At 36.4% G+C, this 23,997-nt stretch overlaps 1 pseudogene; it reads left to right on the forward strand.

Moving 5' to 3' along the window:
• The first annotated feature begins 1,483 nt into the window (after positions 1-1,483).
• On the forward strand, positions 1,484-3,519 carry LOC109489257 (annotated as a pseudogene).
• Positions 3,520-23,997: the final 20,478 nt, after the last annotated feature.

Genomic DNA, 23,997 nt, shown 5'->3' on the forward strand with positions numbered 1-23,997 from the left:
AGAAATGTGTCAATTCTATCAGCTTGAGTCCTGAAGTGAAGAGTATGTGCAGCTGACCCAAAATAAATATGTGGCATTACAAGAAACAATTTTGTTGGTAGATCACTAAGATATTTAGGTCATTTGTTATCACAGCATAACAGCTATACTGACTGATAAAGAAATTAGTGTCAGAAATAGGGTTCTAATAAAAAATGTTGTTAATATTAATATGTCATTAATTTGGTACTGAGCATTAAATACCAAGGACATTTCTGTAAGAGTCTGGAAAGATGACAATCCATATTATTCTATGCAAAACATTAGGGAAAAATGTTACCTCTAAGAACCTGGAAGGAATGTAATGTTTTGATTTAGTTGGTGTGTGTGTATTTTTTTTTAAGTAGGCTGTATAGGCCCAATGTGGGGCTTGAACTCATGACTCCAAGATCAAGAGTCATATGCTCTACTGAGTAAGCTAGCCAGGCCCCCCTAGTTTATGGTTTTAGATAAAGAGATTAGGAAGCAATAATATTATTGTGTCCACGTTGCACACAAATAAGGTGATACAAGAAAGATATGAGCAAAGAAAGGAATAAAAGGAAATCAGATACTTGAAATAGTCCAACATTTCCTGGAATAAAGGATACAAGTTTTTTATCTTTGATAAATAAAATAAACCAAGAAGGCTTTGAGCAATAAAGGCCAATTAAAACTCATAGTGGGTGAAAAAAACCACATCAAGAGTACAGGATTAACACAGGTAATGGATTGAATGTTTGAGTGCCCCCAAAATTCATGCATTGAAGTCTAATCCCCAATGTGATGGTATTTGGAGGTAGGACGTGTGAGAGGTAATTAGGTCATGAGGATGGAGCCCTCATAAGTCTAATTATTGCCCTTATTAAAAAAGAAGAGAGAGAGCTTACTTTTTTTCCTCCCTGGAAGCATACAGTGAGAATCTGACCATCTGCGACCCAGAAAAGGGCTTTCACCAGAATGCAATCATGTTGATACCATGATCTCAGACTTCCAGTTTCCTGAACTGTGAGAAATACAGGCATGCCTCATTTTATTGTGCTTTGCTTTATTGTACCTCACAGATACTGCATGGTTTTTTTGTTTTTTTTTGTTTTTGTTTTTGTTTTTACAAATTGAAGGTTTGTGGCAACGCTGCATCAAGCAAGTCTATTGGCACAAATTTTTCCATAGCGTTTTCTCACTTCATGTCTCTGGGTCACATTTCAGTAATTTTGGCAATATTTAAAATTTCTTCATTATTATTATGTTTTTTTAGTGATCTGTGATTTGACTATTATAATCGTTGGGGGACACTGTGAAAGACACTCACATAAGAAGGAAAACTTAATTGATAAATGTTGTGTGTATTCTGACTGCTTTTCTAACCAGCTATATCCCCATCTCTCTCCTTCTCCTCAGACTTTCTTATTCTCTAAAAAAAAAAAAAAAAAGTTTTGAAATTAGGCCAACTATTAGCCCTATGATGGCCTCTAAATGTTCAAGTGAAAGGAAGAGTCACATGTCTCTCACTTTAAATCAAAAGCTGAAATGATAAAGCTTAGTGGTGATGGCGTGTTAAAAATCAAGATAGCCTAAAAGCCAGGCCTCTTGTGCCAAGCAGTCAAGTTGTTAATGGGAAGGAAAAATTCTTTTTTTTCCCAAAGATTTTATTTATTTATTTGACAGAGATAGAGACAGCCAGCGAGAGAGGGAACACAGCAGGGTGAGTGGGAGAGGAAGAAGGAGGCTCATAGCGGAGGAGCCTGATGTGGGGCTCGATCCCAGAACGCCGGGATCACGCCAGGAGCCGAAGGCAAACGCTTAACTGCTGTGCCACCCAGGCATCCAAGGGAAGGAAAAATTCTTGAAGGAAGTTAAAAGTGCTACTCCAGCGAATGATAAGGAAGCAAAACAGATTTCAGGTGATGTAGAAAGTGTTTTAGCAGTCTGGATAGAAAATCAAACCAGCCATACATTTCCTTAAGCCAAAGCCTGATCCAGAGTAAGACCCGAATGCTCTTCAATTCTATGAAGGCTGAGAGAGGTGAGGAGGTTGCAGAAGAGAAGTTGGAAGCTAGCAGACGTTGGTTAGTGAGGTTTAAGGGAAGAGCCGTCTCCGTGACATCAACGTGCAAAGTGAAGGAGTACGTGCTGGCGTAGAAGCTGCGGCAAGTTACCCGGAAGATCTAGCTCAGATCGCTAATGAAGGTGGCCACACTAAGGAAGAGACTTTTAATATATGTGGAACAGTCTTCAGTTAAAAGAAGATAACATCCAAGACTTTCATAGCTAAAGAGGAGAAGTCAAAGCCTGGCTTCAAAGTGTCAAAGGACAGGCTGACTCTTTTGTCAGGGGCTAATGCAGCTGGTGACTTTAAGTTGAAACCAATGCTCATTTACCACTCTGAAAATCCTAGGGCTCTTCAGAATTTTGCTAAATCTACTCTGCCTGCTTGTGCTCTATAAAAGGCACAACAAAGCCTGGATGATAGCACATCTGTTTACAACATGATTTTCTGAATATTTTAATCTGACTGTTAAGACCTACTGCTCAGAAAAAAAAAAAATCCTTTCAAGATGTTAATGCTCATTGGCAATGTACTTGGTCACCCAAAAACTCTGATGGACATGGACAATGAGATTAATATTGTTTTCATGCCTGCTAACATGACATCCATTTTGCAACCTATGGATCAAGGAGTAATTTCAACTTCCAAGTTTTATTATATAAGAAATACATGACATCCATTTTGCAACCCATGGATCAAGGAGTAACTTCAACTTTCAAGTTTTATTATACAAGAAATACTTGTTGCAAGGCTATAGTGATTCCTCTGATGGATCTGAGCAAAATAAATTGAAAACTTTCTGGAGAGAAGTCACCATTCTAGATGCCATTAGGACATTTGTGATTCATGGGAACAGACCAAAATATCAACGTGAACAGGAGTTTAGTAGAAGAAGTTGATTCCAACCTTCATGGATGACTTTGAGGGATTCAAGCCTTCAGTGGACAAGGTGGCTGCAGATGTGGTAGAAATAGCAAGAGAACTAAAATTAAAAGTGGGATTTGAAAGTGTAACTAAATTGCTGAAATCTCATAATAGAACTTCAATGGGTCAGTTGTTTCTTACGGATGAGCAAAGAAAGTGGTTTCTTGAGATAGAGTCTACTCCTGGAGAAGATGCTGTGAAGACTGTAAAAATGAAAAAGGATTTTGAATATGACATAAACTCAGTTGATAAAGTAGCAGCAGGGCTTGGGAGGATTGACTCCAATTTTGAAAAGTTCCATTGTGAGTAAAATGCTATCAAACAGCATCCCATACTACAGAGAAATAGTTCATGAAAGAAAGAGTCAATCAATGTGCCCAACTTTGTTGTCTTGTTTCAAGAAATTGTCACAGTCACCGCGACCTTTGGCAACCACCACCCTGATCAGTCATCAGGTATCCACATCAAGATCAGACCCTCCACCAGGAAAAAGATTGCAACTCACTGAAAGCTCAGATGACGGTTAGCATATTTTAGCAATCAAGTACTTTTTAATTAGGGTATGTATATTGTATTTTTAGACATACTGCTATTGCACATTTAATACACTACAGTATAATGCAAACATAACATTACATGCCCTGGGAAACCAAAAAATTTATTTGGTTCACTTTATTGTAATATTTGCTTTATTGCAATGCTCTGAAATGGAACTCACAGTATGTCCAAGGTATGCCTGTAAATTTCTGTTGTTGATAAAGTACCAAGTTTATGATATTTCATTATAGCAGTCCAAGATGACAACACTCTTTATAAAAATCTTTGAATCTTTAGGTGGCACTGAGTAAATCCTCTCAGTTGGACAAAATGGCACAAGTTAAAGAAAGTAAGAGTATGTTTCTCCCAGGTAAGACTGATAATCTTAAACTGATAATAATTAAGTAAAGAGATAGAAGATTGTCTCCCTCAGAAAAAAATTGTGGGTGCGGCTACTGGCATACAAACACAGCAGGCGTAAAACAGGTAAAAAATAACTAAGGCTACCAATGACCAAGATTCTGGACAACAGATATCATGATGCTAAAATCCATTATAGACAATGAAATAGCTTGATTAATCATAACTTTCAGGCTGGGTAAAAAATACCACGTATTAATATTTTTATAACTAACCAGATAGATGAAATAAAACATCTGTCCTGACTGTTAAATTTGTCCTTGTCAGAGGGACTTCGTGGTGAATGTGAATTATCTTTTCCAAAAAGAAATATATCAAGTTGCATATTAGAGTTGATTTCTGAGATGCTAATATTATTATCACAGAACTGTATGTTTTTTCTGATTATAATAGTAATGAATGATTATGTGAAATATGTGGCCTTACAGGGAAGTAAACTTAACATTAAATGTCTAGAATTACATACTACTTTTCCTTAAAGATTTTGAAACATTTATGCACAAATTAAATCATTTATAAAAGAAACCAATTAAGTTCATAAATTCAGCAAAGTTGCAAGGTACATAATTAACATACCGAAGTCAGTTTTGTTTCCATACACCAGCAATAAATAACCCAAAAAGGAATTAGGAAAACAATTCTGCTTTCATTAGAATCCAAAAAATAAAATATCTAGGGGTGCCTGGGTGGCACAGTTGTTAAGCGTCTGCCTTCGGCTCAGGGCGTGATCCCGGTGTTCTGGGATCGAGCCCCACATAGTCTCCTCCGCTAGGAGCCTGCTTCTTCCTCTCCCACTCCCCCTGCTTGTGTTCCCTCTCTCTCTGGCTGTCTCTGTCAAATAAATAAATAAAATCTTTAAAAAAAATAAATAAGATAAAATAAAATATCTAAAAATAAATTTAACTAAGGAGGTGACAATGTTGTACATTGAAAATGATAAAACATCACTAAAACTATGAAGAAATTAAGAAAAACTTCAATAAATGGAAAGATATCCCACGCTCTTAGGTGGGAAGACTTAATATTATTAAGATGGCAATACTAGCTAAAGTGACCAACAGATTCTATCAAAATCCCAATGGCCTTATTTGTCAAAATAGAAAAGCTGTTTCTCAGATTCATATGGAATGCAGAGGACCATGAATTGGCAAAACAATTTTGAAAAAGAACAAACTCAAGGTGTTCATACTTCCTAATTTCAAAACTTTCTACAAAGCTATAATGTGATACTGGCATAAGGATAAATATATATATATATATATACACTGTGGACTACAATTGAGAATCCGAAATAAGCCCACAAGTCTATAGTCAATTGCTTTTTTTATATATATATATACAGTCAACTGCTTTTTACAAGAATGTCAAGGCCATTCAATGGGAGAGAATAGTCTGTTCAACAAATGGTGCTGAGAAAGCTGTATTACCACATATAAAAGAATGAAATTGGATCTCTACCTTACACCACATACACAATTTAACTCAAAATGAACCAAAGGTCTAAATACAAGAGGTAAAACAATAAAACTCTCAGAAGAAAACAGGGGTAAATTTTTATGACCTTTATTTTGATAGTAGTTCTTAGATATGACACCAAAAGCATGACTGACAAAAGAAAAAATAAATTGGGCTTCATTAAAATTAAAAACTTTTGCACAACAAAACACCTTATCAAGAAAGTGAGAGAAGATGACTTATAGAATGGGAGAAAATACTTGCAAATCATATATCTGATGAGAGTCTGGTATCCAGCACATGTAAAGATTCTTGCAACTCAACAACAAAAGATAACAAAGCACTTGCATATACCTTTCTTCAAAGAAGGTATCCAGATGGCAAGTGAGCATTAAAGGATACTCGGTATCATTAGCTATCAAGAAAATGTAAATCAGAAGCACAATGAGTTATCACTTAACACCCACTAGGATGTCTATAATCAAAAAGACAGATAATAACAAGTATTAGGATGTGGACAAATCAGAGCCATTGATAGTAGGAATGTGAAAATGGTGCCAGTGCAGTAGAAAACTTTGGTGGTTCCTCAGAAAGTTTAACATAGAATTACTTTATGACCCAACAATTCTTATCCTATATTTGTGTCTCAGAAAATTGAAAACCGGTATTCAAATATTCATATGTGGATGTTCATAGCAGCACTATTCATAATAGCCAAAAGGTAGAAAAAGCCAAATGTCCATCAACAGATGAATGGATAAAAAATTGGGATATACATAAAATGGAACATTTTTCAGTCACAAAAAGGAATGAAGTGATGATACATGCTACAATGTGAATGCAACTCAAAAGCATTATGCTAAGTGAAAGAAGCCAAATGCAAAAGGCCACATGTTGTGTGATTCCATTTATATGAAATATTCAGAATATGTAAGTCCGTAGAAACAATAAAACAGATTGGTGGTTGCCAGGCACTGGAGAAAAGAAGGATGGAGGAATAACTGATTAACAGTATCAGGTTTTATTTGGGGGTAATAAAAATATTTTGGAAGAAGACAGAAGTGTGGTACACAGCATTTTGAATGGTAAATGCCACTGAATTTTTTTTACCTTAAAATGCTTATTTTATGATTTGAGAATTTCACCTCAAGTAGGAAAAAGTGAAAAAAAAACCCTCATTTTTTCATGCATAACTCATACCTCAAAACTTTTAATTTCATAATTTCTCTGGTTTTTAATTTGATGAATTTATTTTATTTAAACTCAATGTGACAGGATAAAGAGATGAGTTTATTTTAATTTTTTATTCTCACGTGCTTGTTTGTGAGCTTTCCTATGGATTTGAATGTTTTTATTTTAGATTTACTTAGAATCAGACATTTTCTGTGGAAAATTAATGTACTTAAACTATACTTAAGGAGTTGAAATAGATTTTTAAAGTTCATCTTACTGTTTGTTACTGATCTACTTAGACATACAATGTTTGCTTAATCTTTAGAAAATCGTATCAGGAAAATACTACATATGATATTTGGAACTTAAAGTATTGCCCACCAGAGGGCTCCCATTTTTCTTCTATTCTGTTTTTCAGAAAAATTGAAATTATATTTTAGTAGACTATAGTTTATACACCTTTGAGTAAATCAAATATATTTTCTGGGTATATATAGAGAGGCTCCCTGAATAGTACATTTAAAATAAACTTGTTATGCTTGGCATGCAAATAAAGCATATTTTATATGCACGTGTTTTCTACATCTCTTTATAAAACTCTCTTTGAAAGGAGATTTGTGACCTATTATGATTTGAACAAAAGGGAAATGAAACATGCTCTTTTAAAATTCAGAGAGTACGATCTCCAGAAGAACTTAAATGTATGGTTACTCTTAGGTATTAATCTCTATCATGATGGAGGAACTTTTCCCAACTATGTTTGGAAAAGAGCCTTAATCTGAAATTTGATAAACTCAGTTTATACTTAAAATTTTTTTATCATAGGGCACCCTGGTGGCTCACTGGGTTAAGCATCTGCCTTCGGCTCAGGTCATGATCTCAGGGTCTTGGGATCGAGACCCATGTTGGGCTCTCTTCTCAGAGTGGAGTTTGCTTCTCCCTTTCCCTCTGTGCTTTCTCTCTCTCTCTCTCTCTCTCTCAAATAAATAAATAAAATTAAAAAAAAATTTTTTTTATCACAGCTATATCACGTATGGAGAAGTGTGGTGACTAAGACACAGCTCCTTTTCTTGAGAAGCTCAGTCTACAATGGAAAACAGGCCCGTGGATAGATAACAGTGGTATGCTTAACTGCTGTAAAGAAGTGTGCCATTCAAAAGACTTGATCACTAATTCTCAGGGAGAAGTGAAGGCTGGGAATGTTGTATACTTTGAAGGAATCCCTCAAGAAATTTTCAACCCCTTCCGTATCCTACTGCTGTGCCAAGTGAAGTTGTGGAGAAAGAAACTACCTAGGAGAATCAGGGAAGTTTCCTAAACCATAAATTAAAGATAAGAGTTCAATCTGAGGAGAGGGAAGAGAGGTGGGATAAAGAGTGGGAAGAGCAACCTGAGTAGAGGGAAGCGAGGGATCAAAGTCACAGAGCTAAGAAATGAACAAAACATACAAAAGACCATGTGAGGTCTTCAGGGATCAGGGAACAATCTGAGGTTCTGGGGAACTGATTAGGCCACAGGGAATGGAGAAAGATAGCACTGGAGGGTGAATTCAAGATCACATTTCAAAAAGCTCTGAATGCATGTAAAAGAATTTGACTTTATCTCTTAAGAAATTTGGAGTCAGAGGCATTTTTAGGCAGGAGAGTGTCTTGAACAGACCATTAATTTAGTTGGCTAATTTTGAGGGATCTGGGGAGCAAGTTAATGGTGTGGAAGAACAGAAACAGTAAAATGTGAGACAGAGAATCTAGTTAAAAGGCAATTATAAATATTGAGTAGACAGGGGCCTTAATTAAGCTTGGACCAGTGCAGATGATGAAAAGACAACTGAATAAAAAACATTAACATCATGAAAGAAACATTTCAACAAGCTTCAACCAAGCATACAACTTTGTCTCTCTGTGACCTGGAGCTTGTTAGAGTTTTGTGCAACTCATCCCAGAACTCTTTGAGAGTTGTGCCTGGTTTTGTGAGGTAAACCAGAGAAATGACCAATCCCTAAGGACATACTGCTATTATCTCTTCAACCAGTCAAGAGATATCCTGCTTTATTTCAGGAATATTTCCTCTCCTTATCCCGTTAAGGGAGGCATGGTGAATGGGACCTATAAAAGGTCAAAGAGGTGCCCTTTAAGATAAACACTTCAGAGCATATTTACGAGCAGAACAAAAAGTAAGTGATGGTAGACACAACAAAAACAGGTCTAATTCACAGAGCCTCTTTCTAGAATCATAGTAACATTTAGATTTGTTAGCTAATATTATTGAGAAGTCACTGTATGCCATGCACTACTCTAAGGTATTTAGAATTATTTATCAACTCATTAAATCCTCACAGCAATTCTACTGAAGAGAATTCTATTATTATTAAGTCCACTGTACAGATCGGAAAATGAGGTAATGATTGATCAAGTTAAGTTGCCAGCGCAACAAAGCCAGGATTTGAATCCAGGTGAGGTGTACGTAGAGCCCGAGCTCTTAAACACTACCTTATCCTGCCTCACTTTCCAGCAGCAGACAACATGGGACAGAGAAGAGCTTATAGAAGACTGGAGAAAATCCTGATTTCTATCTACCAAACTTCCTTGTAAACATGCTAATGGTAGATTCTGTGGAGTTTTTATACGAGTTGATTTGAGCAGGATGTCTGTTTATGCTGATTACTATAAATAAATCTGGGATTTATACAGTTATGGGATATAGCTGGTTAGAGAATGTAAATTAGTCCTGTAACATCTTTGCCCCTGAATGACTAAACATATAAAAACCAAGAAGCTCTGAACCTAAGCGGCTGAGTTCACATGCATACCACCCATTGTTACTGCTTGTTTGTTACTCCCAGGGTGGGAAAAGGGACCATTAGGAGCTGGCTTTGCAGGCTCAAGCCCCTCAGGAAAGGAATACTACACGTATGCCTGCTTCTTGCTGTATCTTTAGAATCATTCGTAGGCTAGTGTTGGGCAAGCCCTGTGATTCATGTGAGTCTGTTTGGACAATTCGACCTTTTGAGGCGACTCTCTGTGCGAAGAAAGCACAGCGGTGGTGGGGGGTGGGGTTTTGGCTTTGAACAGCTTCAGTCTTGCTATCATTTAGTCCATTATGGTACAGAACTGAGCGTAATACCATTTTATGCCTATACACATACCTACCATGTCAGTAATCCCCAAATTTCTTTTTATGAGTTATAGATTCAGGTCTTTCATTTGGCAGAATGAAGAATAAAAACTGGGGGCTGGTGTAAACAGTTTGTAAAAATAAAAATAGCTAACATTATTAAGCAATTATTTTTTGCTTCACTGTTAACTTGTTTACTTCTTGTAACAAAATTTTGAGGTCAGTGCTATTATTATTGCTGTTTTATAGATGAAGAAACTTAATAAATGTGGCCCAATTGTTGTGCTCAGTCTGACCAGCAACTCCTTCCTACAAAGGAGTGAGGAGGCTGGTACAAGGCATGGACAGAAGCATTCACTTCTTCCCTCAGAATTAATGCAGAGATCTTCCTCGGGTTCTGTTCTGTTTAGTCAACCCATATGGCTTTATTAATTTGTTCAGTCTGCTATCACAGCATACCACAGGCTGAATGGCTTAAATAACAGAAATGTATTTTATCATGATTCTAGAGGCTAGAAACCTAAGACTTAGGGTTGATTTGGGGTGATGTTCTCCTCCTGGCTTGTAGCCTTCTCACTTTGTCCACACGTGCCCTCTTTTCTGTTTGCTCAGAGAGAGAAGGATCCTTGCTATCTCATCCTCTTCTTAGAAAGTCCTGTCACATTAGGAACTATCCTGATGACTTCATTTAACCTTAATTATCTCTTTAAAGCCCCATCTCCAAATACACTCACATTGGGGCTTACGGCTTTAATATATGAATGGGGGGGGTGCTGCGCACAAGTCAGTCCATAACAATGGCTCCTCTACCTTTCTGTGTCTGGCCATGTTTTCTTTTCCAATACTCTGTCTCTGACCCCTGGACTCTCACCTTCTAATCCTTTCGGAAATCTTTCCTCTTGCCTTGACTTTGGGCCCATGGGACTCACAGAAGTGAGACTAGTTTTCTCCCTACCCCTGCTGAGAGTGGAGAAATCAGAGCCTTGCTTCTGCCTAGACTTTCTTCTGGCCTTCAGTCTCTGCCTCTCCCGTCAATTTTTCACATGATCATCGGAATATCATCCTAAAAATTAATTTAATGTCTCTCAGTTAGCTAGACAATGAAATCAAAATTCCTTATCATGGCTTTACAATCTTGCCGATCTACTTTCCTCGCTTTATCACTCTGTTTCAGTCAAGATCTAAGCCCAACTATTATGAATCTGTCGCTTTTCTTCCACCATTCAATGCATTGCATATGTCTCTGTTATGAGAATTAATTCCTTCCATCTTGTATAAATGCTAGTTGTTTATATCACTCTTATAAGATTAGAAGCCTCATTGAGCTAGAGACAGTGTTTATTTATCTCTGTACACCCATACTGAACAGGTAAGCCCTCAAGAATTAATTTTTTTCAAAGTATCAATTTTTAAACTATATGATCACGCACTTAAATATTTATTCAATGGCTACTCTATGCTAGTCCCTCTGATTCAAGACAGAAGCTAAAAATGTTCCTCTTAAAATTTTTGCAGCAGAAAATTATTTTTTAGTTTAGATGACAGTTCACAGGGTATAAACAAATATTTTAAGATTCTGAATCCTTAGTCAAGATTTCAAAGAATGCTATGGGTTCTCTTTTATATCCATTAGAATTAGGCTTAGCTGGGTATAATCATTCAGAATAGCGGGGTTTAAATAAAGCACCTTCCTCAACAAAGTAACCAGAGTAGGCATATTGAGAGCTAAGACCCAAGGGCTCTGAAACTGTCAGGAATCCGTCTACCTCCATATTTGTACCTCAGAGACTGTCAGGTATCCGTCTACCTCCATTATTTGCACCCTACATCCCTTGGATAATGTCCTGCCTCCATGGTACTCCAGCCATCACATATGCTTTCCTAGCTAACAAGTGGAATGTGAAACATAAAACAATTCCATTTAACTCTAACTGGCCAGCGCATTATCACATGGCCTGACCTGTGTGTAGAGGGAGGATGAGAAATACAATCTTTTAACTAGGCACATGGCCATCTTGAATAAATCAGAAATTTCTTATTAAAGGAGAGAAAATAAACGGGTATTTGGGTCTTGCAAGTACTTGCAAACTTCTTCAACCAAAATAACCAAATCTATATATCTGAAGTTAAATGGGATTGCAGAACGAGCTTTACTGAGATGAACTTGAACTGTTCACATTCAATTAAATTAAGCTTAACTGATCACATTATTAAAATGGAAAAAAACAACAAGCATTGTCAATTAAAATTCAAAGTTCACTTGGCCCGAGGCCCTTATACCTCTCTCTCTCTCCCCCACCAAATGTCCCCTGTCACCTCCAGACAATCTACCCACCCACACTCTCCTTCCTTTACTTTATATTCCAAGGATGATTTTCCTAAGTACTGTCCTCCACAGGCCTTTTCCTTAATCTGGATTGCTTCTAACCGCCCTTGAAGTACTTACATACATGTCTAAAGTAGCTTGCCCAGACAGATTTGGGGTGATTAAGATGCATTTGCTGAACAGCAATGGAGCTAATTACTCATGTCTTTTGGGAAGGACTTAAATAGCCCTCCTCGAATACAGCAAAGTAAGAGTTGTAGGGATGGTGAAAGGAACAGAAGAAAAGGAGTGGAGCCTAAGCGAATGGCTACAAATTCCTGCACTGGCAAATGTTGTCTTGAAAGAGAAAGACAAGAGAAGAGTTCTAAGTGGGAAAAAAACTGTAGTTACTACAGTTGTAACTACAGTCTATTTCATTTTTTTTCCTGTGTTGGTCTGGAAACATCAGTGTTGTTCTTCCTACAAATGTAGCTGGAAAAATCTGGAAAATGTACACGTGCAGTTTTATGAAACAAATTCAATTAAATGTTTTCCAAGAAAAAATGGGTAACAAGTAGAAAATCTTTTGGAAAAGTTAAATTCTCTATAATTATTCCAAGTGTATTTTGGTGATGATTACCCAAGATCCTCTATGCTCTATTTTTAATGGTAATATTGCCACTAAACTTGTTTAAAATTGAAAATCAAAATGTCTTCTTCCTCTTATTGGTCATTCTGAAGTATAAGCAACCAGTTACATTTTCTTCTTAACAGCACCTCTGGTACAAAAGAAGAGAAAAGTTTGAAATAATATCTGAGAATTTCTACTAAGCATGTCAGATTAAATGTATATGTTTATCTCCAATACCTCTAAAAAATTATAGCAAATACAATGTTTAAGGTATAAACCCATAAGAGTATGGAGAAGAAACACAAGAGAAAAATCCCTAAGTTTTTTGGAAGCTACAATGTGGATTGATGAATGGTTACTGAAGGCAGAGTGTAAAAAGGCAAAATCTAAATGTCCACAGAGGGAAATATAAAGAAGCAAGTTTCAAGATTGGGAGGAATATGGTGTCAGAGAGGTAACAATAAGGACACAGAAGTGACAGAAGAATGAGTTAAAAGCATGTATAGGAGAAGTTGGATCTCAGACACCCTTTCACAACCCATGCCCCCAAACCCCTCTGTAACTGCAGCAGGAAACTGAGATTTGCTCACTGGAGAAAGCCCACAAAAGGACCTTTGCATGCAGAGGCAAATGACTGTATTAAACATAAAGGCCTGCTGGGCTAGGAAACAGGGAGACCCCCTGGGGAAATCCTACATACCAGTATGGGAAAGTCAACACACAGCTCCTTTCCCTACTTTTGGTCCCAAGTTCAGGCAGCAGGCCTCATTGTCAGGTAGAATTATCCACAGGAGAAAAAGACCGGCTAAAGAGAGAGGACTGACATTTTTGGAACAGCTCACAAACAGAAGGACTTCAATCTATCCCCCTACATGCAGTGAACCAATCGACCCAAACCCTTCTACCCACAGATAGTTTCTAGTGAGTCTTTTAAGGCCTCCTTCTTAAACATCAAAGGGCAGCCAAGATCTCCAGTCATATTAGGAAATCCTCCGCATGAAAACAGAAGATAAAGCAATCAAATAGAAGAAAACTTTAAATACAGAAGGAAAATGGGACAAAGGGAAATAAAATTAAAAAGAAAATGAAATACTCATAGAGGGAAGAACAAGATACTGTTGGCCTGAAAAGATTTTTTCAAAAAATATCAGATCAGAGAACAAGAAAGAATTCTTAGTAATTAAACATATGTGTGTGAGCTTATATGTATATATATATACTCAAAGGTATGATGGTACATTGAAAATGCCTACCAATTCTTTGCTTTATCTTTCCTTGAGAGGTATAGGGACTGGCTTACTGGGCCAATAAAATGAAGTACAAGTGACATTTGGGACTCCTGCAGTTGGGTCATGAGAGCTAATCCCTGCAGCTTTCACTGGAGATTCATGGCATATACCCTTTGAGCAGCCACAGTTACCATGTAAAATATTTGACTACCCGATACTGCCATGTTGAAGGGGCTACACGGGGGCATACTGGTCAACAGTTGGCTTCCTGCCACCACTGCAGTGAGAGCAGGAGACCAGTCCCTCTACCAGCTGAACATCACCAAGTGACTGCCAACATTACTTGGAACAACTAAGTGCTACCTAAGTTCTTGGTCCATAAAGTCATGAAATATAATAGTTACTATAAGGCACTATGTTTAGGACGGTTAATTATACAATAGTAGATAACTATAAGAGGGTTGAACAATAAAGTTAAAGAAAATTCCTGGAAATTAGAACAAAAAGACAAAGGGATCAAGAATGAAACAACAACAACAACAACAACAACAACAACAAAAATATATATATATATATATATATATATATATATAATATCATTGATCAAGAGGTCCAATATCCAATAGGAGGTCTTTAAGGAAAGATTAGGAACAAATAGAAAGAAGTAGATAATTGTTAAAAAGAAACAAGAAAATTTTCCTTCAACTGGAGAACACTGAGTTTCCAGACTGAATGGATCCAGTGAGTGCCCAGCAAAAGCAATAGAAAGTTAAAAAAATAAATGAGGATAAAAGAAAAATTCTGAAAGTTTCCGGAAGGAAAAAAAGTGATCGACTAAAAACTTATGTCATCAATGGCATCAGACACCTCCATAGTTGTACTGGAGCAAAGCAGAAATGCTTTCAAAATTCTCACGAGAAATGGTTTCCAACCTAGAATTCCATACTCTTTCAAACTACAAGTTAAATCTGATGATAAAAAAACAAGTATTTTTATTTTACAAAACTCTAAGCACTTATACCCCATGGACCTTTTCTCAGGAAGCTGGTGGATATGGCCTATCACCAATACTGGAAAAACCATCTGTATCAGTTCTTTGCCCAGCTAAAAATTCACTTACTATGGAAGAGAGGGTTAAGGGATATTAGAGTACAACATTTTATTACCTCCATTTTACAAATAAAGGAGCGGAGGCATGGAAGGGTTAAGTACCTTGTTAAAGATCACAAAGCTAGTACCTAGAGAATCTGGGTTAAGAAGTCCGTAAGGAGAGGCTTTAAACCCTTCACTCCAAAACTACTTGATTTGCTGCCTTTCAATTTTTCATAGGTTCATTTGTATTTTGCCTTTATGTTTCCTTTTCTGTAAATTGTGTCACTGAGCTTTGTCTATTTCTAAATTGAGGGCTCTGAATCAAGAATCAGTTTAGGGATTAAGCTCAAGCAGGAACAAGTGACCCGGACCTCCATGTCCTCCATCACACTTGTAGTCATATTCTCCTTCATCTCATACCTATGGCTTTATGAGGTTCCCGATGACCAGCTGGAGGAGGAAAAAGCCCAAGCTTGTTTCAAGGATGAGTCCCTTTGTGCCAAGGTGCAAATGAACTGCTGTTTCTTTATAGTCCCATTCCTTGAAAGCTCTGAAATGTCATGTAGAAATGAAATCCTCCCGGGGGCAGAGCTTTGGGCGGTGCCCTTGATCATCCACTTTTTATGGAGAGAGAAGTGCCCTGATGTGGGAATATGCGGGCAGTTCTCACTGTGCACAGGTTCCATGGTTTGGCTGAATAACACCTGTTCTCCAACAACATGGCTCAAATCCCAGTTACCATGGTGTATTAACTGTGAGTAATTCCGTAAAGTATCAACTTTGCTACTAATTCCTCAGTCCATAGGGTCAGTATGTAAATAATAGATGTGCATTGTGATCAGTGACCAAACACATGACTTCTTTCAAAATTTGACTGTGACTGGTCACTGCGTCCATTATTCAGTTCATGCACAGAGAGTAGAGAGACAGTTGTATTGCCACCTTATCTCCCAGTGATAAACCCATATGACATTTTACTGAATTAAATCATTGAGAAATGGCATCTTGAACAAGATGAAAGTGCAGTGAAGGAAGGAAATGTGCTAACACTCTATGTGATTAGAAGTCTTAAGAATGGATAGCAAAGGGAAGCTAGACTGAGACATAAATCTGAATGAATCTACAAGCTGAACCATATTGAAAAAGCCAAGCTGATAGAACAAATAAGATTAAGCTCTTTCAATGTCTTCCATTTGAAGTTTCATCAGGAACAGAAAGACACTTACGGTTGAAAGAGAGCATTTACTGCTACGTTAAATTGTGCGTAGTATGATAGGAACTCTTCCTACACATAGAAACCACTCTGCAGGATTCAAATCAAATTTATTTCATTTCTTTCCCTTTTTTTCAAATCAAATTTAAACTGAGTTATAGATGGAATAGTTAGCCCTAGATATGCTGACACTGTTACCCGCTGGCAGATTCTAGATATGCAGACAGAGAAACTCTGCAGGTGAATTTATGAGCCTACATGAGGAAAGCTGTTGTGATGAAAAGGATGAAGAAGTCCTTGAAGAAGTGATTCCAGTAAAAAACAAAACAACAAAAACAAACAAACAAAAAAACAGGGGCGCCTGGGTAGCGCAGTCATTAAGCTTCTGCCTTTGGCTCAGGGCGTGATCCCGGCGTTGGATCAAGTCCCACATTGGGCTCCTCCGCTGGGAGCCTGCTTCTTCCTCTCCCACTCCCCTGCTGTGTTCCCTCTCTCGCTGCCTGTCTCTCTGTCACATAAATAAATAAAAATCTTTAAAAAAAAAACCATTGCCATTAAAGGAACCCTTAGAAACATCTCATGACATCAAAGAACAAAATGTGGGAAGCTGAGGCAAATAAAAATTTCTTGCTCCATATTTTAAGTTATATGATAAGAGGAAGACAAGCAATCTTCAAACTACTCCTAATAATTTTCACAACCCCCCCCACAGTTATAAGATAAATAAATCTGGGTATCTAACGTACAGCATGGTGACTATAGTTAATAATACTGTATTGTATATACGAAATTTTCTAAGCAAGGAGACCATAAGCATTTCTATGACATGCACACACAAAAGATAAATACATAAGATAATGGAAGTGTTAATTAACTTGACTTTGATAAATAGTTCACAATGATATATGTATATCAAATCCTCACACGGTACACTTCAAAATATCTGTAATTTTGCTCGTTAATTATACCTCAGAAAAGCTGGAAAAAATTAAATGCACTCCCCACAAGAATTCTCAATGTTTCCAATGTTTTAAATTACAGTGTACTAAATATTAGCTTTACTTTTTTTCACTTTCCTATATATTTCTAACCAGCAGTAAGATAATTTTTACTATTTTTAAAGTATTTTCAGAAGTGAAAAGCTTTCGGCTTGCATTGTTGTTATGATACCATGTAAGTAAGCACTGTCTTTACAAGGACTAATAGGCAATGGCAAATGGACTGGATGGTTGGTCATGAAAGGAGAAAAGGAGAAAGACTAGGAAATCAGGGATGAAGATGCTTGGGAGAGAGGCATGGAGCTGAGACTGTGAGCAAAGGAAGGGAATACGAGGATCTTTGTACCGCAGTTGAAAGCCAAGGGACCATCCACTGTAGAAGTAAAAGAAACTATCAAGGCAACAGAAATGACTGTACCAGTAGATGTCAGCCAGACTCTATCCTTAGCCAGCCCACAGCTCTAGCGATGGGGTCGTAGAGTAACCATACTAGCAGGGATGGATACTGACTGGTTCAAAAGCACGCGCTCCCTCTCATCAAAGCATTTAGCTATTGTCACCCAGCAGCGTCTAACCTACCAGCGAAAGAATCTAATGCTGATTTATTAATATGGTAACATTCTTTGAGGAAATCAAAGCCGCTTGTTATTAGCTGTAGATGTTTGTAAATGCCTTATGTCAGTTTAAGGTCCCTCTAGTCTTAGTTTTTACAATGAATGGGTGTTGAATTTGGTCCGGTGCTTTTTTTTTTCATCTACTGAGATCGTATGGATTTTTTTATTTACTCTATTGCTTTGTTAAAATATATGGATTGGTTTTCAACTGTTAAACCAACCTTGCATCCTGGGAATAAACATCATTTGGTCATGAATTGACTTGTTAATATTTTTTCAATAGTATTTTTGCCCTTTCTATTCATGAGGAGTAGCAGTCTGTAGTTTTAGTTTCTTTTCTTAAGTTGGTATCAGGTTTGTGTCAGTCACATGAAATAAACTGGCAAGTGTTCCCTTTCCTTTGGGTGAGGCTGGTATTATTTATTTCTTCAATGCTTACTAGACTTCACCGGTAACGTCACTTGGGCCTGGAACTTGCTTCATGGGAAGGAATTTAGTTCTTAACTTCTGTAGCAGATATAGGACTATTCAGAATGTTTTTCTTGAGTCAATTGTTCTGGTCTTTCGAGGAATTTGTTCATTTTTTCCAAGTGATCGATTCACTGCAGACAATTCATAATATTTTACCCTCCTTTTTAATGTAGGATTTTTGGGATGTCTCCTCTTTCATCTTTGTTATTGAAAATTTGTGTTTGTCCCCTTTTTCTTCACCAGTTCAGCTACAAGTTAACAATGTTATTGATAGTTGATTTTCTGTGATCTTTGCCCATTTTTCACTTAATTAATTTCTGACCCTATTTTATTATTACCTTTCTTCTAATTACATTGGCTTTAATTTATGCTTTTTTAGCTTCTTAAATTTCAAGTTTGGATCACTGGTATTAGATAATTTACTTTTTCTAACATGAGCATTTGAAGCTATAACTTTTCCTCAAAGGGTTGATTTAGTTATATTTCACATATTTTGATATGCTTGTTTTATTGTGTTTTCATTTTCACTCAGCTTGAGATATAATTTCCTTTGCAATTTCTTCCTTAAACCATGAATTATTTAGCTAAATATCATTTAAGTTCCTTACATTTGGTAATTTCTAAATATCTTTCTTTTCTTAATTTCTAATTTAATACCCTTGTGGTCAGAGAACATACTCAGTGTTTTAATTCTTCTCAATTTATTGAAACCATTTTATGGCTTAGCTTGTTGCATATTTGGTGAATGTCCATGGACACTTGAAAAAATGTGCATTCCGCTGTTGTTGAGTGAAGTGTTGTATTAATATTAATTAGATCAAATTGGTAGATAATTTGTTCAAAGTTCTTAGCCTTTTAAAAAAAAAAGAGATTTATTTATTTATTTATTTGAGACCGGGGGTGGGGGGGCAAGCACGGGGAGGGGCAGAGGGAGAAAGAGAATCTCCAGCAGACTCCCCACTGAGTGTGGGGCCTGACGTGGGGCTTGATCCCATGACCCTGCAATCATGACCTGAGCTGAAATCAAGAGTGGGCCACTTATCCAACTGAACCACCCAGGCACCCCCAAATTTCTTATCCTTATTCATTTACTGTCTAGTCATTCTACAAATTATTGAGACAGTAATGTGAACATAATAGCATATTTTTTTCTCTTTCTCCTCTCAGATCTGTAAGTTTTTGATTCATGTGTTATGAAACATATACATATACATCTAGGATTGGTATGTCTTCTTGTTTAATTGATACACTTATTTTTATGAAATGTTTTTCTTTATCTCTGGTACTGTTTTTTGTTCTGAAACATGATAGCTTTATGGTCTTTTGGTTTTCTTATGATTAATGTTTTCATGGTATACATTTTTACAAGCTTTTAACATATTTGCCTCTAAGTTTAAAGTGGGTCTCTCATAGACAGTATATAGTTAGATCTTGCTTTTATCCAGTTTGACCCACTGACTTTTTATTGGAGTGTTTACTTCTTACATTTAATGTAATTATCAGTATGAACTGAGATTCCATCTACATTTTGCTATTTGTTGTCTGTTTTTCCATCTTTTCTATACTTTTTTGTGACTTATTTAGGATTAAGGTGAGTGCATTTCATTATTCCATTATTTTCTAGTATTAATTAGACTTTCTTAAACTTTTAGTGGTATCTGTAAGGGTTATAATATGCATATTTAAGTTGCCACAGTCTACCTTGAAATAATATTATGCTTTGTCACATATAATGCAAGAAACTCACAAAAATGCATTCCATTCCTTCCCTCTTATTGCTACTGTTTTCATACATTACACTTCTGCAAGTTATTAGCCCCCAGACACTCTTAAACAGTTAACTGCCTTTTGCAAAATTTTAAAATGAGAAATAAAAGGTAGTTTATATTTACCAAATTTTCTTATGATTTCCAGCATTTTTTTTTCATTTTTGTAGGTCCAAGTCTCTACCTGGTATCATTTTTCTTTAGCTTGAAGAACTTTTTTATATTTCTTTTTGTGCAGGTCAGCTGACAACAAATTCTTCCAACTACTATATTTATGAAAAATAGTTTGCTTTCATTGGTGAAGTTATATACAGTTGGTATTCCCTGGCTCTTTTCACTGGGAATTCCTGGTTGGCAATTCATTTCTTTCAGCATTATAAAGATATCATTCCAATGTCTCCTGCTTGCATGATTTCTGATGAAAATCCTAGAGTCAATCATACCTTTTTTTTTTCCTTCTGTGCATCACGTCATTCTTCTCTTCCATTTTTAAAATTTTTTCTTCAAAGTTCATTTTCAGAGATTTGATTATAATTTGCCTTGGTATTATTTCTATGCATTAAGCTTTCTTTAAATGTGTTGAGATTCTTTTATCTATAGGTCATATAATTTTCATCAAATTTGGAATACTTTCAGCAATTATTTCCTTCTAGTGTCAAAGCTTCTTCCCATCAGTCACAATTAAGGAACCTGAAATTCTCATTCTTAACCAACTTCATCATCGTCAATAATCCAACATCATCAAAGCTACAATAAACTGATTATCATGTGGCTTTTAATAAGATGCACTGAGAAGGAGGTAATATTACTTCCGTGGTATTCCTGTCAAAATATCTGTAAGCTAAATGTAATCATGAGAAATCAGAAAAAAGAAAAAGAGAAATGAGTTGTGGGGCATTCTTTAAAATAACTGGCCTGTACTCTTCGAAGATATGTCAAGAAAGATTTAAAACAAAACAAAACAAAACAGCCTGAGGAACTGTTCCCGATTGAAAGAGACTAAAGAGACATGAGAAAAAAAATAATAATACATGATCCTAGACTGGGAAAAAAATATAAAAGATATACCTGAAACAATAAGTCAATTTGAATATTAACTGTGGATTGGATAACAGTATTGTGTCAATGCTAAATTTCCTGATTTTGAGGAAAAACTGAGGTTATGTAAGGGAATGGCCATATTTTTAGCAGCTATACACTGAAATATTTAGAATAAAATACACATTCTCTCCAACTTACTTTTAGATGTCTTAGAATAAACAGAAGATAGGTGTGTGTGCATAGTGAGAGAGAATACAATAAAACAAACCAGGTAAACCAATCTAACCAGTTGGTAAATCTGAACGAAGTCCATATTTGAGTTACTTGTAACTTTCTATAAATATGAAAAAACACTAAAATAAAATTTACCAAAGTTTATCACGAAAACTTCTTAAAAAGTTGTAGGGTTGTTTTTGTTAGGATGTGAAAAATGGCAATTGAGGAGAGACATGGCTCTATCTTTAACTTAAGTGCTCCATGAATTAAAAAAGTCTAAATAGCACTAAGTTAGCACTCAATGTATAATAAAAATTAAAATGGCCATTATTTATTAAGATCTAGTCAGTGCAGGTGTTGTACTAAGCATTTTACACACATTGTGATTATCTTACACAATTCTGTAACAGCCGACTATAACAGTGCCCATTCTACAAATGAAGAAATCGAAGTGATGAAAAGTTAAGTTGGCTGCTTAAAATCAGTGAGTAAGTGGGAAATGTCAGAATTGGAACCTGAGTCTGTATCTCTCTAAGATATGTGCTGTTAAAAATTGCATCATACGGACTTTCAAATACACTGTGTTTGGAAGTTCAGTCCATTAATTACTTGAAGTTGGTGTGCTGAGGTTTTGGGGTTTTATTTTCCAAAAGCAAGACAGAGAGTATGTTTGTTTTTCTCTTTAGCAGGGGATCTGCTCAAGCTTGTCTAAAACATTGTGGTCTTTGGCTCACACCATCTTAATAAAACCCAGGTGTATTTAGCGAGATTATATGACACATGTTCAGGTTCATGTTTGATTTCAAATTAAGTATCTAGATGATTTATGGTAAAGAGTTTACCTCCTTCTTTCCCATGTGGATTCTAATTTTAATCTTCAATCTCCTCTTCCAACACTTCGAGCACTTAGAGTTCTCCCATTTAAACCCTTCGTTGTTATTTCTAGAATCACGAGAGACTGTTACCTAGCCCAGCACCTGTTACTATTTCCTTGTTTTTTTCTTTTAGGGAAGAATTGAACTTATATTAACGTGACTACACACTGTATTTTACCAAATTCCCAGGAGAAAAACATTGGGTTTTTTTTGGTCTCCTTGAAGTATTTGATTACACCAGTATATAATTTTATAACAATGGGAATCATTTAAGCAGTTTAAAATTTTAAGTAATTTCAACTTCAATTTTGGTATATGTAACTATATGAAATCTACTCACCTTATTCCTCACATTTTTTAGAAAAGGCATAAAGGAGAACAGTTACATTTTAGGGACAGATAATTTGAATTCCAACATGGTTGATAAATCAGATTACATAAATTCTAAACATATTGGAGTTTTCATCACCAAGACAAACTGAAACCCAAACCTACATGAAACTTCAAATACACTTCCTGACTAACTTATTTTATTCATTCTAGTCTTTCTACAGTTCTTGATTAGTCTAACACCAGACTCACTATTTCCACAATTGTGTAAGACAAGTTTTTGAGCTGACTAAAATTAGGAAGCAGAGAAAAGTCTCCCGGCCAAAGGCTGTTTTCCATTGACTTTCTTTTATTGCAGTTTTATGTACTTGAAAAACCAACAAAGAGAAAAATCCTCTTTCATGAGATTTCCAGACAGATTTTTTCACAGATAAAAGTTTGGTAAAGTATGTAAACATTGGCATTGGTACTAAACTCAGTTTTTGAGTGCCATTTTGATTAGCTGTATATGACCTAACAATGTCAGATAAAGTGCCAGCCAGCAGGTAAAATTATCTCCAATGTATAACGCAGTTGAGAATACAGGTTTTGCTGGAACAATGGTCCAGATCCTGTATTATCTAGAGGCCTGGGTCCATCCGAGTTAAACTTAGTTTCTTCTCTTAAGGGGAAAGACAGTCATGTCTCAAGTCCTTTTGGATGTAGAGCTGGCCAGCCGTTAATAGGACCTGGCTCAGTCACGGGTACTTCTAGCTGGGCCACAGCTAAGTTGTGCTGTAATTTTGGACCCAGATGGGCACTGAAAGATGAACTAACCCATAATTTTGAGTTTATGCATGAAGAGTTAGGCTCAGTTATAGAATGACTTATACACTGGTGTTTTGCAGTCCAGCTAGAACATAGAATGCCTATTTCCTGATTTAGGACATATTTTGGCTTTTTGGCTGTTTGTTTGTGGACCCAACAACAATTGTTTTTGAAATTTTAACTCATTTCCTCTCTGTGGAAATGTGAGATGCGTGTAGGAATTGCCAAGATTACCCTTTCCATCCTTCTCAGCTGGAATGGCCCAGAAGCATCCGAGAGAGACAAGGACTACATCAATAATAAAATAGCCGTTCATTACCCACTTACTCCGCTCAGGTGTTGCTGGTCACTTTGGCATACTCCTTCAGGAGCTCAATCCTGTCGTAGATAGAACAAAGAGAACAGTGTAAGCAATGAGCCAGGTCAGGCGTATGGAAACAGCAAAATGAGCTTCCATGTTTACGTCCCTGCATGAAGGGCTGTTAATCAGTGGTACACAAAAGGGGAACTGTATTTCAATTACGTGATTTATTGATTACACTTGTTTAAGCAGGGAAAGCACAGGAAGCAACCTTCCTGTAGTTCCCCAGACATACATTCTAGTGAATAGGCTTTGAGTTAGTCTTCTCCCAAACCTGTCCCTCGCTTCACACATCTTTACCTCAAGACAGAGCTTACTCCACTAAGTGCTTTATGCATTACACCATTCAATTTTTAT

The sequence above is a fragment of the Ailuropoda melanoleuca genome, chromosome 11 (genome assembly GCF_002007445.2).
Source record: "Ailuropoda melanoleuca isolate Jingjing chromosome 11, ASM200744v2, whole genome shotgun sequence".
Classification (NCBI taxonomy): Eukaryota; Metazoa; Chordata; class Mammalia; order Carnivora; family Ursidae; genus Ailuropoda; species Ailuropoda melanoleuca.